At 35.9% G+C, this 13,137-nt stretch overlaps 1 pseudogene; it reads left to right on the forward strand.

Moving 5' to 3' along the window:
* Positions 1 to 384: 384 nt before the first annotated feature.
* On the forward strand, positions 385 to 886 carry LOC101595262 (annotated as a pseudogene).
* Positions 887 to 13,137: the final 12,251 nt, after the last annotated feature.

The following is a 13,137-nucleotide window of genomic DNA, read 5'->3' on the forward strand; positions in this document are numbered from 1 at the left end:
AAAAATCCAGTGAAGAGAATATGAGAGAACTGTGGCACACCCTAAAATGGCAAAACATCTGGATAATGAGTTTACCAGAAGGAGGGGACATCCAGGTAAGAGGTATAGAGTCCATATTCAACAAAATTATTGAAGAATTTTTTTTCTGAATCTCTCAAAAGAGAGGCCAGTCCATATTCAATAAACCAGAGAACAACAAACAGGCAGGACTAAAGAAGAAACTCTCCAATACACATCATAGTTAAAACTCTTAACAATGAAAATAAAGAGAAAATGCATGTTAGAAGCAGTAAGAGAGGCTGGCCCCTCCTACCTCCTCCCAGGGCCGCTGCTGAGCTGGAACACCTGCCAAGCTTAGCCTTGGCCGCCACAGCCACAGGCACCATGGCATCTGGAGTTACAGTGAATGATGAAGTCATCAAAGTTTTTAATGATATGAAAGTAAGAAAATCTTCTACACAAGAGGAGATCAAAACAAGAAAGAAAGCAGTTCTTTTCTGTTTAGGCGACGACAAAACACAAATCACTGTGAAGGAAGCAAAGCAGATCTTGGGTGGGTGACACTGGTGATACTGTAGAGGACCCTTACACATCTTTTGTGAAGTTGCTAACTCTGAATGATTGCCGATATGCTTTGTACGATGCCACATACGAAACAAAAGAGTCTAAGAAAGAAGACCTAGTATTTATATTCTGGACTCCTAAAAGTGCTCCATTAAAAAGCAAGATGATTTATGCTAGCTCTAAAGATGCCATTAAAAAGAAATTTGCAGTTATTAAACATGAGTGGCAAGTCAATGGCTTGGATGATAATAAGGACCGTTTCACACTTGGAGAGAAATTGGGAGGCAATGATGTAGTGTCACTTGAAGGAAAACCATTATAAAATAATAGTCAAGTGTCGTCTGGATTTTGCATTTCTCCAGCTCAGTCCATGGAATAGTATTAGGTTTTTGTTTTGTTTTGTTTTGTCTTTTTCCCTTTCCACTGGGCTCTTCCAACACAATGAATGAAGGAGAATACATTCATTTAAGAAGCCTGTCAGTGATTGCCATTAGACTGTTTAATACCATTACTTTTATGTAGAACCCAAGGAATGCCTTCCCCTCTTATTTTAGCCAAACAACTGGTTATATGCTTTCCTTGCAGAAAGCACTACAATGGATGTGATTGGCAATATGAATAGCTTAGAGTACTGCAAAGGGTAAGCTAATTGAATGTCCTGAAAGTGTTATCCTCTGGTCAGATGGTCAACTTTTTTCAGTATTATTTCTAGTTGCACTTGATTGCAGTTTGTGAGATGCTGGAGCACCCATACCCCTCACCTGCCCTCAGCAAGCCTATCCTGTGACATGACAGCACCAATTTAACACTAAGCTTTCAAAGCACTTTTTTTTGGTAATGAGTTTAATCCCTTAATGAAATGCCAATTAAGTTTCATTAACTGTTGTCAATTTATGCTGGTACCTCAGTGTTCATTCCTACTACCTGCCTATCTTCTGAAGAGGAATAGCTGTATTGATGCCTTTTGTTCTCCGTCGAGTGTACACTACTGAATAAATGTAGTTTTACATTTGCCATGCGGGTCTTGAAACACTAAAGATAGTTTGAGTATCAATCATCATGGCAATTTCGGTATAAAAGAGCCTTAAATGGAACATTGTTTTGAGATCAAACCTCCCCACCCTCATGAAAATGGCCATGTTGCAATAAAAATTGTGGCATATTACAGAATGTTGCCTTTTTTCCTTGTAGATTTTGCAAACTGTTATGTGAAACAACTTTTAGAGTAGACAGCTCTTAATTTCTGCACTGGTTACTTGAGAATTTTTTTGTACAACATGCAGACATGTTTTTATTTTTTTCCAGATTTGTTGGATTTCTTTAGTTTAAAAATACCCTGAAGTCATAATACCATCATTAAAAGAGTGATACTTTTAAGTGTTAATATAGAGATCAGATTTTTTTTTTTTTGAGGTAGGGTCTTGCTTTAGCCCAGGCTGACCTGGAATTCACTATGTAGTCTCAGGGTGGCCTAGAACTCACTGTGATCCTCCTACCTCTGCCTCCTGAGTGCTGGGATTAAAGGTGTGTGCTACCATACCAGGACAGATTTTTTTTTTAATTTTTAAAATTTTTTTGCATTTAACATACTCTTCAGTATCTCATGTTCTCTAGGTATATTAGAAAAGTATGTTTTAATTCACATTTATGATGTTAAGTAGTTGAGCAGAAAAATTTTAATGCTTAACTTGGTCATAATGAAAATAACTTGTAAAATATCCTTCAGAAGTATAATAATAATGTTTAGGAATGTTCATTTAAACTTCATTTAATCTATTTTCCAAATTGAGTTGGAAAAGGAATTGACAGCAGTCTTCAACATTCATAGTAGGATTTGGCTGTGGTCCAGATGGTTCTCCTTAAAGAGAATTTGATCCAGGCAGTGTGTGGATTGCTGTTAGCCAGAGCTATTTATGGCAGACACATGCTTTTGTATCTTGTCATAGTCATCCACAAATGGCAAACCGGGACTTGATTCTTCTGGCATGCCAGGCAGACAGGCTAGTAAGCAGTCAGTTGTGGCTTAGAACTCTGAAGAATGCTTTCATCAGAAAATAGGAAATGAAAAGACTGTTTTCATTAAATATGTGGAAATAATTTTAAGTATAGCTAGGGTTTTTCCACATTGGAAGATTTTTTTTTTTTTTTTTCTTTCTGATGATAACACTAAAACACCGGTTAAATGTTTAGGCATCCATTTAAAACTATATGGATGACTTGGGATCTTTTTAGCACTGATTTTTTCAGCCTTCCAGCTGTTGCTGTGAGTTGTCCCTGCATTTTTGTGAGGCCGCTAATAAGCACAGCATGAAAATGCTAATATATACTCACCCATGTGTCTAACTGATATTTGCACCAGAGGAATTTTTTCATGGATTATTTTGTCATTCATAAAAAAAAAAGATTTCTAAAAAGTAAATCAATTATATTTTGTTTTTATAGCTCATTTCTCAACTTCTTTATAGTATAATTTCAGAAGTATTATGTATATATTAAAGCAGTATTCACAAATACTGCTGTAAACTATGACACTTTGGTAGATTAGAAAACTGGTACTAATATAGCTAACTTCATCTGTAAAATACACTTTTGTGCACAGAGCCAAAAATAAGATTTCATTAATAGCGAATCACATGTTGAGACTAATTTGATGTTTGAAATGCTCATCTGATTTTCTAATCATTTACAATGAAACAATGTTCCAGTTAGCTTTAAAAGGTATACAGTGCTTATTAGTAACATATTGAAGGTTCAATATTTTACTGCTAGCTTGCAAAATTATAAGCGTTTAAAAATAAAATACATGAAATATTTTTTTTAAAAAAAGCAGTAAGAAAGAAACAATTCACAACATACAAAGGCAATCCTATCAGACTTAACAATGAAAACACTGAAAGCCAGAAGGCCCTGAAATGGAACACTTCGAAGTCTGAACAACTATAGCTTCCAACTTCAGCTACTCTACCCAGAAAAAAGTATCTCTCCTAATATATGGTTAAAGAAAACCTTTACATGAAAAAAGTTAACTCCATGATTATATGAACACAAAGCCAAACTACAGAGAATACTTGAGGGAATACTGCACACAGAATAGTCAAAAAACTAATCTCAAGAGCAAACAAGAAGAAGAACACAATAACCAAAATAGACCAGACTCAAAATAGTACAAAACACAAGAAAACACCAAACCCCATAAAACACCTCATCATTGTGTTGATTAATTCAAATCTCACAATCAACTTTAAATATTAATGGTTTAACTCACCATCAAGACACAGGATGGATCAAGAAAATGGACCCTTCTGTCTGATGTCTTCAAGAAACCCACTTTACCACTAAACAGAGTCACCTCCTCAGGGTGAAAGCTTGGACAATAATATTCTAAGCAAATGGAAGTTTTAAAAAGTGGGTGTTACGGGCTGAAGAGATGGCTTAGCGGTTAAGCGCTTGCCTATGAAGCCTAAGGACCCCAGTTCGAGGCTCAGTTCCCCAGGTCCCACTTTAGCCAGATGCACAAGGGGGCGCACACATCTGGAGTTCGTTTGCAGAGGCTGGAAGTCCTGGCGCGCCCATTCTCTCTCTCTCCCTCTATCTGTCTTTCTCTCTGTGTCTGTCGCTCTCAAATAAATAAATAAATAATTTTTTAAAAAGTGGGTGTTACTATATTAATAACTGATAAAATAGACTTCAAACCAAAAGTAATCAAAAAGAACAAAGGACACCAATTCTTACTCATCAAGGGAATGATCCAACATGAGCACATCACAATAACATTATGCACCAAACACAAGTGTAGCACAGTTTATAAAACAAACTCTACTTGACAATAAAACAGAAATGAACACTAACACTATCAGTCAGAGATGTCAATACTGTGATATCATTAATAGATCATCCAAGCAGAAAATCAATTGGGAAATAATAACATCATAGATAAACTAGACCTAACAGAGGTCTACAGAACATTCTACCCCAAATCTACAGAGTATACATTCTTCTCAGCAGCCCACATAACCTTCTCCAAAATTGACCATGTATTAGTCCATAAAGTATGCCTTCATAAAGTCAGGAAAATTGAAATAACTTCATACATCATGTCAGATCACAATGCTTTAAAGCTATAAATTAACAAGAAGAGACACATCAAGAACTTTACCAGCTTCTGGAGATTAAAGAACACACTTTTAAACAATGAATGTGTCATGGAAGAAATAAAAAATGAAATTGGAAATTTCCCAGAATTAATCAAAAACCTCCCCACAAAGAAAAATCCAGGACTGGATGGCTTCTCAGCTGAATTCTATCAAACCTTCATTTAAGAACTGAAACCAATTTTTCTCAAACTGCTTCACATAATCACAGACCAGGGAATGCTTCCCAACTCCTTTTTTGCAGCTAGAATTATCCTAATATCAAAACCAGAGAGAGATGCAACAAGGAAAGCAAACTATAGGCCTATATCCCTAATGAACTTAGATACAATGATCCTGAAGAAAATCCTTGCAAATCAAATTCAACAAGCCTTTAAAAGCATTATCCACCTTAATCAAGTAAACTTCATCCCGGGGATGCAGGGATTGTTCAACATATGGAAATCAGTCAATATAATACACCATATAAATAAACTGAACCATAATACCTGAAACTCTTCAACTACTGGAAGAAAAAAAAAAAAATAGGAGGCACTCTCCATGATATAGAACTGGGAAAATACTTCCTCACAAAAAAACTCAATAGCCAAGGAAATTAAACAAGCATTCAACCAATGATATCTCATGAAGCTAAAGAGCTTTTGCACAGACAAACATACCATAATCAGAACCAATAGATTTCCCACTTAATGGGAGAAAATCTTGCTATACCACTGACAGAAGCCAAATATCTAGAATCTACATAGAACTAAAAAAAAAACAAACAAAACAACAACAACAACAAAAACTAAATAAAAAACATCAAGACATGCACTCCAAAAGTAGATCAGAGAACTAAGTAGGTAGTTCTTAGAGGAAGAATTACAAACAGCTCACACACAATTAAGAAAATATTCAACAATTTCTAACAATTAGGGAAGTGAAAATTAAAACAACTATGAAATTCCACCTGACCCCAGTAAGGGTAGCACACATCAAAAAATCAAATGAAAACAAATGTTGTAAAGGATGTAGAGAAGCAGGAACACTTATTTACTGTTGGTAGGAATGCAAGCTGGTACAACCACTATGGAAATCAATATGGAGACTTCTGAAAAGGATGAATATATAGTTATCAACAAACCCTATTATTCCCTTATTGGACATTTACCTTAAGAGCTCAACATCTCAGTTCAGAGATATTGTTCAACAATATTTATAGCTGCTCAATTCATAATAGCTAAAAATTACAATCAATCCAGGTGCTCATCAATGGATGAATGGATAACCATGATGTGGTATATCTACACAATGCGATTTCACTAAGCAGCAAGAAAAAAAAAATAACACAATGAAATTTTCAGAAAAATGATAGAACTTGAAACAGATAATTCTAAGTGGACTCACACAATTACAGGAAGACAACTGCTGCATGTTCTCATCTTCAGTTACTAACCTGGATCAGCCCAAGTTGCTGACATACCTGAATAGCATTTTGAGACTTGTACAATAGGGAGGGTAGGGCTTGGGGGAATAGAAACAGTGGAGGGAACACAAAACTGATCCCAAGTTTATTGGTACCATAGATCTTATATCCTGGAAGTTAGACTAAAAGGTGGAACTCTCAAGAGGACCTCAGGAGGAGCACCTCAATTGAATGTCCCTGGAGAGTGTCAGATGAAACCTAACCTTAAATTGTTGCTGATTCTTTTTCTTTTCTCTTGGTGCTGGCCTGTAATTCCACATACCAGAATGTGGTTTACATCCACAATGAGCTGAGGTTCAGAGAAACCTACCAGATCTTCTCAAACAAATAAGACAGACTTCTGTCAGAGCACTTGATTACCCACCAGAGTTTAATAATGAGACCCCATTGCTGAAGACACCATACACTGTTGGCACAGACCATGGAGAAACCTGTTTGGATTCTGAAAGACAGTCCCCAGACAATTAGCTCATCTAGTGCTCAAAGTTGCTGCATGAGCTACAAGGGGAAAGTGGCCGACATCTGTCCTTGGAACTCAAAGTCTAAGCGACTCAGAAGCAAACAATTTGACATGATGCTCACATAAGAGCAACAGTGGCACACAGCCATGTTGGGTAACCAGCTGCTCTTGGATTGGCTAACAGATCTGCTCAGTGGAAAGAAAACAATATCTGGAACTGGGAATGAAGTTAGAATCATATCCAGATAATTATTCTGGTTTCCATTATCAAGGTACACTAACCTTGGGCTATAAGATGGTCTACACCCTTTAAGTACTCTCTACATTAACAATGATTATCCCATTTAACCAGTGCTGACTTCATTCTCTGTTGGAAAATCTGCTTTTATTTTTCTGATGGTAGCTAGACCTGACGAGATAAACGACCCAATGCACTCCACCCCAGCCCCAGATGAAACCACAAAGGACCTGGGTAAATGAGCAAAAGTGCTGCTCTCTTAGTGAATATGATATCAGCACAAGGGTGATGGAGATGGACCTTGAAGACACTCAATACCTACCAAAGCAGAGATCCAGAGGCTCCTAAGTGCCTATCCCTGAAGTAGACTTAAAATGCCCCTAACATTGCTGAGGGAATTTTGTGGAAGAGGGAGCCAAAAGATTGTTAGAGCTACAAATTGGGACATTTTGCACAGAGATATTACATCTTATTCCTATAATGCATGACCCCCACAATCCCCATGGGGTTGATTTTTATCCCCAATGAGGAAGGCCTCTTCAGAAAAGGGGCAATAAGGAAGGAAATGATGTTACCAACATGTGTTTACATACTAAATATGTCCATATCTAATAAAAATGGAAGATACACACACACACACACACACACACACACGCTGTTTTAATAATGTTTATGGAAGTACCATATTGTTGCAGTCAGGTTCACATTGTTGCATAAATCACCCAACCAAGAGCAGCTTTTGGGAAAAGAGGGGGGTTGTTTTGGCTTACAGGCTCAACAGGGAAGCTCCATGATGGCAGGGAAAACTGTGGCATGAGTAGAGGGTGGACATAACCCCTGGGCCAACATCAGATAGACAACAGGAACAGGAGAGTGTGCCAAACACTGGCAAGGGGAAACTAGCTATAAGAGCCATAAACCCACCCCCAAAACAATATGCTGCCTCCAAAATACATTAATTCTCAAATTTCCATCAGCTGGGAACCTAGCATTCAGAATATCTAAGTTTATGGGGGATACCTGAATCAAACTACCACTCATATGCATTCACTTTTAGGCATTTTAAAGTCCTCAAAAGAGCTCAAAAATATAGAATTAAAGTTTTAGATACTTTTATACAGGCAGGGAACATAAAATAATGACTTTACAATGGCCCTTAATTCTTGCCAATAAAAATCTTAAGAGATCACTGACAATAGCATAGAAACTGTTAAAAATAAAAAAAAAAGTAAGCCATGGTGAGAGGGATTAATTAAATATTTTCAACTCACCAGCACAAAAAAAATTAGGAGGAAATAGTCTATTCAAACAGTATTAATCATATTTAATATCACTAAATTTTAGCCACTTAAAATTTCAATTAAATCACTTTTGTCAAAGAAATGTACAACAGATCAATTTAGCTAAACCCTTTGTCTACTACTCTTGAATTCATTAAATTTATTTTTCTCTTTATAAACATCTGATTTGTAATTTTATCTCCTGAGTGCTGTTCATTCCTTTTAGAAAATTATTTATTTATTTCTTTAAGAGAGATAGGGCTGAAAAGATGCCTTAGCAGTTAAGGCACTTGCCTGTGAAGACTAAGGACCCAGGGCTGATTCCAGAGTACACACATAAAGCCAGTTGTATAAGATGGCACATGTGTCTGAAGTTGGGTTGCAGTAGCTAGAGATAAACATATATATATATATGTATGTATATGTATATGTATATGTATGTATATGTATGTATATGTATATGTATATTTGACTTCAATATATATACATATACATATATACATATATATGTATATAAACGTATATATGTATATATACATATATACATTTATATATATATAAACATATGTATATATGTATATGTATATATATTGAAGTCAACAATAGCATCAATCAACTGGGAATAATTGACATTTACTTACTACTTCATCTACTACCATAAAGTGCACATTCATCTCAATATTAAACAGTAATTATGTAGAAAATTCATAAAGGCAGAAGACTTTCTATGCATGAAACCCAGCTTAATGCATTTAAAAGAGTAATATTTGCTCTCAAAATATAATAGGATAAATGAAAGATGAATAACAGTAAGAAGGCAGGAAAATCTTTAAGTACATAAATTTTAACCAAAATTTCTAAATAATACAACAAACAAAAACTAACGAAAAATATTTTTTATATAAATAAAAAATAACAAATAATTTATAGAATGAAGCAGTGTCTAGAAAGAAGTAGCCCTGAATGTATACATTTAAAGGAAGATAAATCCCAGGTCAATAATATAAATTTACTTCATTGGATATAAGAAAAAAATAGAACAAATTAAAATCACTGTCATGAGGAAAATCAAAGGAACAAAAAAATTACAGCAAATAAAAACAAAATAAGATGAATGGGATAAAAGAAACTAATGGAGAAAAATCAACATCCTACCAAATTTGTTCTTTGAAAACAAACCTTAATCAATAAACTTCTAATCAGCCAAGGAAAATAAAGCAAGAATAAGCAATATTCAGTTTTTTAAATATGAGAAATGAAAGAGATGGTGCCACACAATCCTTTGAGCCTAAATAAAATAATAAAAGAATATAAGAAAACTTACACCTACAAATTTAATAACTGAAATAAAGTGGCTCAATTCTCTGAAAACCACATTTGCCTAAACTCACACCAGTTGTGATGGTTAACTTCTGTTGTCAACTTGATCAGATTAGGTCTGTGAGGTTGCTTCCAGGAAGGAGTAACCAAAGGGGGAAAGTCCTTTCTTGACAGTGAGTAGCCCTTTCTAAAGTGTGTTATATATAAAGAACTTCCAAGAGAACACAGTCCATTTTTTTCTTCTGGCTGCTCTTTACCTGCTGGTGAGTGCTTTTCCCCTGATTATCCTCACAATTTATTCCTATGTACATATACTCACCTTTGACTACGGTTCATCAGCATTGGAACCAAGTTTGATCAGCCTTCCAATATGGGCTAAAGACCAGCAGCTGTCTGTGAATCTCCCAGGACTTCAATTTCAGATTGGGACTGAAGAGGATCCACCTTAGTGGACTGAATAGCTACTGGGTTCTTCAGTGCTCAAGCCTGCAGACAGCTGTTGTTGGATGGCCTAGCTCAGGTCCCTGTTAGTTAACTTATTAAATTCCATTTTTAATACCAATTATTTTAATCAGTTTCTGCTCCTCTAGGTAACCCTGACTAATACTGATTGTGGTACCAGAAATGTGGTGGTTGCTATTAGAAACCTGACTGTCTGGTTTCTGATCTTTTGCAACTTTATGGGAGGAATATGGAGGGATTTTAAAAACTAGGCATAAGGAATAACTTGCAGTTCAATCAGTTGAGGTTGGCAGACCATTCTGGTCAGAGTTTGAAGGACTTACATACAAAGAAACTGTGGGGTCTTGTATGATGAGGGGAAGAAAGAGTTTTGTCCAGGATGAGCTATCAGTAGTTTGTATGAGATGCTGGTTGCATTAATCTCATGTTCTCAGAATTTGAGCAGTGTTAAGTTTAGCAGAAATAGACTTGTGTGAACATAAGGTTATGTCAGAAAAAAAAGTGAATGCCATGGGCCAGAGACTGCTGCCTTCTTCAACTGCAACTGTTTGAGAGGTTGCCATCATTGATGTTGGGACAGTAGAAAGAATGCTGAAGTTTTCCCGCTCAGAAATATTAGCATTGTTCCCCTGGATTTAAAAAAAAAACAACAAAACAAAACAAAAAAAAACTCCATGGCCCATCTAGTTCTATGCAGTTGCAACAAATGCAGGAAAGAGTTGGTAATAAGAGTTACAAGGCATTTTTTTTATGGAAATGGCCACTGTGTCATGTGATACAAGGTTGCTGGAACTCCCTATGCGAAAGCCTAATGGAGACATGAAGATGAAACACAGTTTGTGGTAGAGACCCCAGGATTTTGAGAATACAAAGACTATAGAATAGGTGTCAAGGAGAGCTGCCGGCTCAGGATGCAGTTTTCCCAAGCTTCTGAGTGAAAAGCAGGAAAGGCAGACACTGATCCTCAGAGATTTCATCATGAAACCCATACATAACACTGCAGAATTTGACATGTATCCTCCTGGTTTTAGATCTTGTGTTGTTTAAATCTTCTCTTGTTATGTACAGTGCCATATTTTATGGTGGGGGTGTCTACTCTGTCATTATGCATATTAACTTGTGTTTTAATATTACCTATGAGATTTTAGATTTAGCACTTTTTAATGGGACTTTTAAAATTGGACTGAATGAAGGCAAATTAGGGCAGTTTTAATCAGATATCAGCCATAAACTCATGAATTTTAGAATGTCTTGTCCTCAGGTGAAAGCAACTTGTTTGTGAAGCCTTGATGCAGGAGGTTTGTTGCTCAGGGAATGTAATTGTCATAAAATACAGATGTTTATGAGTCCCAAATGGGGAATCAGGTATTTGATATACTTATTCTTCAGCAATTCTAGTATTTTTCCTCACATTTCACTGTTGTAAAAATAGTGATTGATATCATAACTCTCTCTTGATTTCTCTAAAATATGTCTCTGAAAACCACAAGTAGGGTAACACTGAATTTATAAGGATTCAACAACATGTTGTCTATCTTTATTTTCTTTGATATTTATTGGAGTAATTCAGCACTTGACAGCTAACTGTTTAGGGAATAACTCTCTTCCAGCTTCTAGCCAGGTCACTCCATGTTCCATAACAACAGCATTTGGTGTCATTGGCCTTAGGGCCTTACCACTAACCTTTGGTGGGTCATCAAGTACACTGACAGAAATCTTCTTTTGGGAAACCTTTTAGGTCTCTCTGATTAATAGTTCATTGTGGGTGTTAACCACATGTGGGTACTGGGAATTGAAGGACAGTGCCAAGGGGATAAAAAAGGAAGAAAAAGATAGGTAATATAAAAGAGATAGGGAGAATAGAGAGAAGAGAGAGAGAGAGAGAGAGTAGAGAGAGAGAAACTGAAGATTAGGGTTAGTCTTCAACATACACTCTCCAGTGCCCTATGATTCAGATGTTCTCTCTAAGGACCTGATGAAAGTTCAACTATTTAGTCTGTCTTGTAGGATGTAGAATTTTATGGTATTATTGTCGTTTGGGTCCAGTTTTAGATCTCCCACCCACACACTTGCCCTTCCTCCCTCCCCACCCTTCCTATTGTCTGGTCCTCAAGATGTTTATTAGGTATGTCAGTTTCTTTTTTTGTATAAAAATATGTTTTGTTTATTTTTATTTATTTATTTATTTATTTGAGAGTAACACACAGAGAAAGAGAGAGAGAGAGAGAATGGGCATGACAAAGACTCCAGCCACTGCAAACAAATTCCAGGCACATGTGCCCCCTTGTGCATCTGGCTAACGTGGGTCCTGGGGAATCAAGCCTCAAACTGGGGTCCTCAGGCTTCACAGACAAGTGCTTAACCACTAAGAAATCTCTCCTGCCTCTTCTGATCATAAAACTTAATTGATATTTTCTTTTGCTTTGCTTTTAAGTAGAAAATGTGCCACAGGTATTTATGCAAGCAATTATTCATATACTCTACAAGAGGTGAGAATACTTCTTGTTTTGAAATAGAAAATATGTCCCAGGTATTTATATAATTACTCATGTACTATAATGTAGGTGAGAATTCTTTTTGGCTCCAGGCTAAGTCAGAAGTTATTGGTTTAGTTTTGTATAACTCCCTTTCTAGTACCTTAGAAAAGTTGTATATTTTTCTCTATATTTTCTGTAATTTCTCCTGCCCATCAGCTTTCTTTCTTTTTTCCCTAGATCCTAGAACACAAAATATACACATTCAGAATTTATATCTTCAACTGACAAAGGAAGAATCTTCTGTAGATATCACCCTATATTTTCTTATAGATTACAGCAAGTGATATAAGTTCCTTGTGCACTAGGTCATATGTATTTGTTCTCCCTTGCCTAACACTCAGAACTGTGAACCTACCATCCAAATAGACATAGTCCAGAAATTAATGTGACTTTTTAGTTAGTACAATCAAAACATAAATAGACATCTGTTTCCACCAATAATGATACTTAACAAGTCAACTTTCATGTTTGCCAAAGTATCTCAACTTTTATTTTTATTTTAATAAGCAACTTCATTACTCTGAGTGATTTGTAATTGTAGTTTAATAATTTTCCTGAATAATTACATGTTTTCATCATGTATTTTAATCTTTTACATTTATACAAATAGATATTATGATAGTTACCTTCCTTGCCAATTTGACTGGATTTAGAATCACA

The sequence above is a fragment of the Jaculus jaculus genome, chromosome 9 (assembly GCF_020740685.1).
Source record: "Jaculus jaculus isolate mJacJac1 chromosome 9, mJacJac1.mat.Y.cur, whole genome shotgun sequence".
Taxonomy (NCBI): Eukaryota; Metazoa; Chordata; class Mammalia; order Rodentia; family Dipodidae; genus Jaculus; species Jaculus jaculus.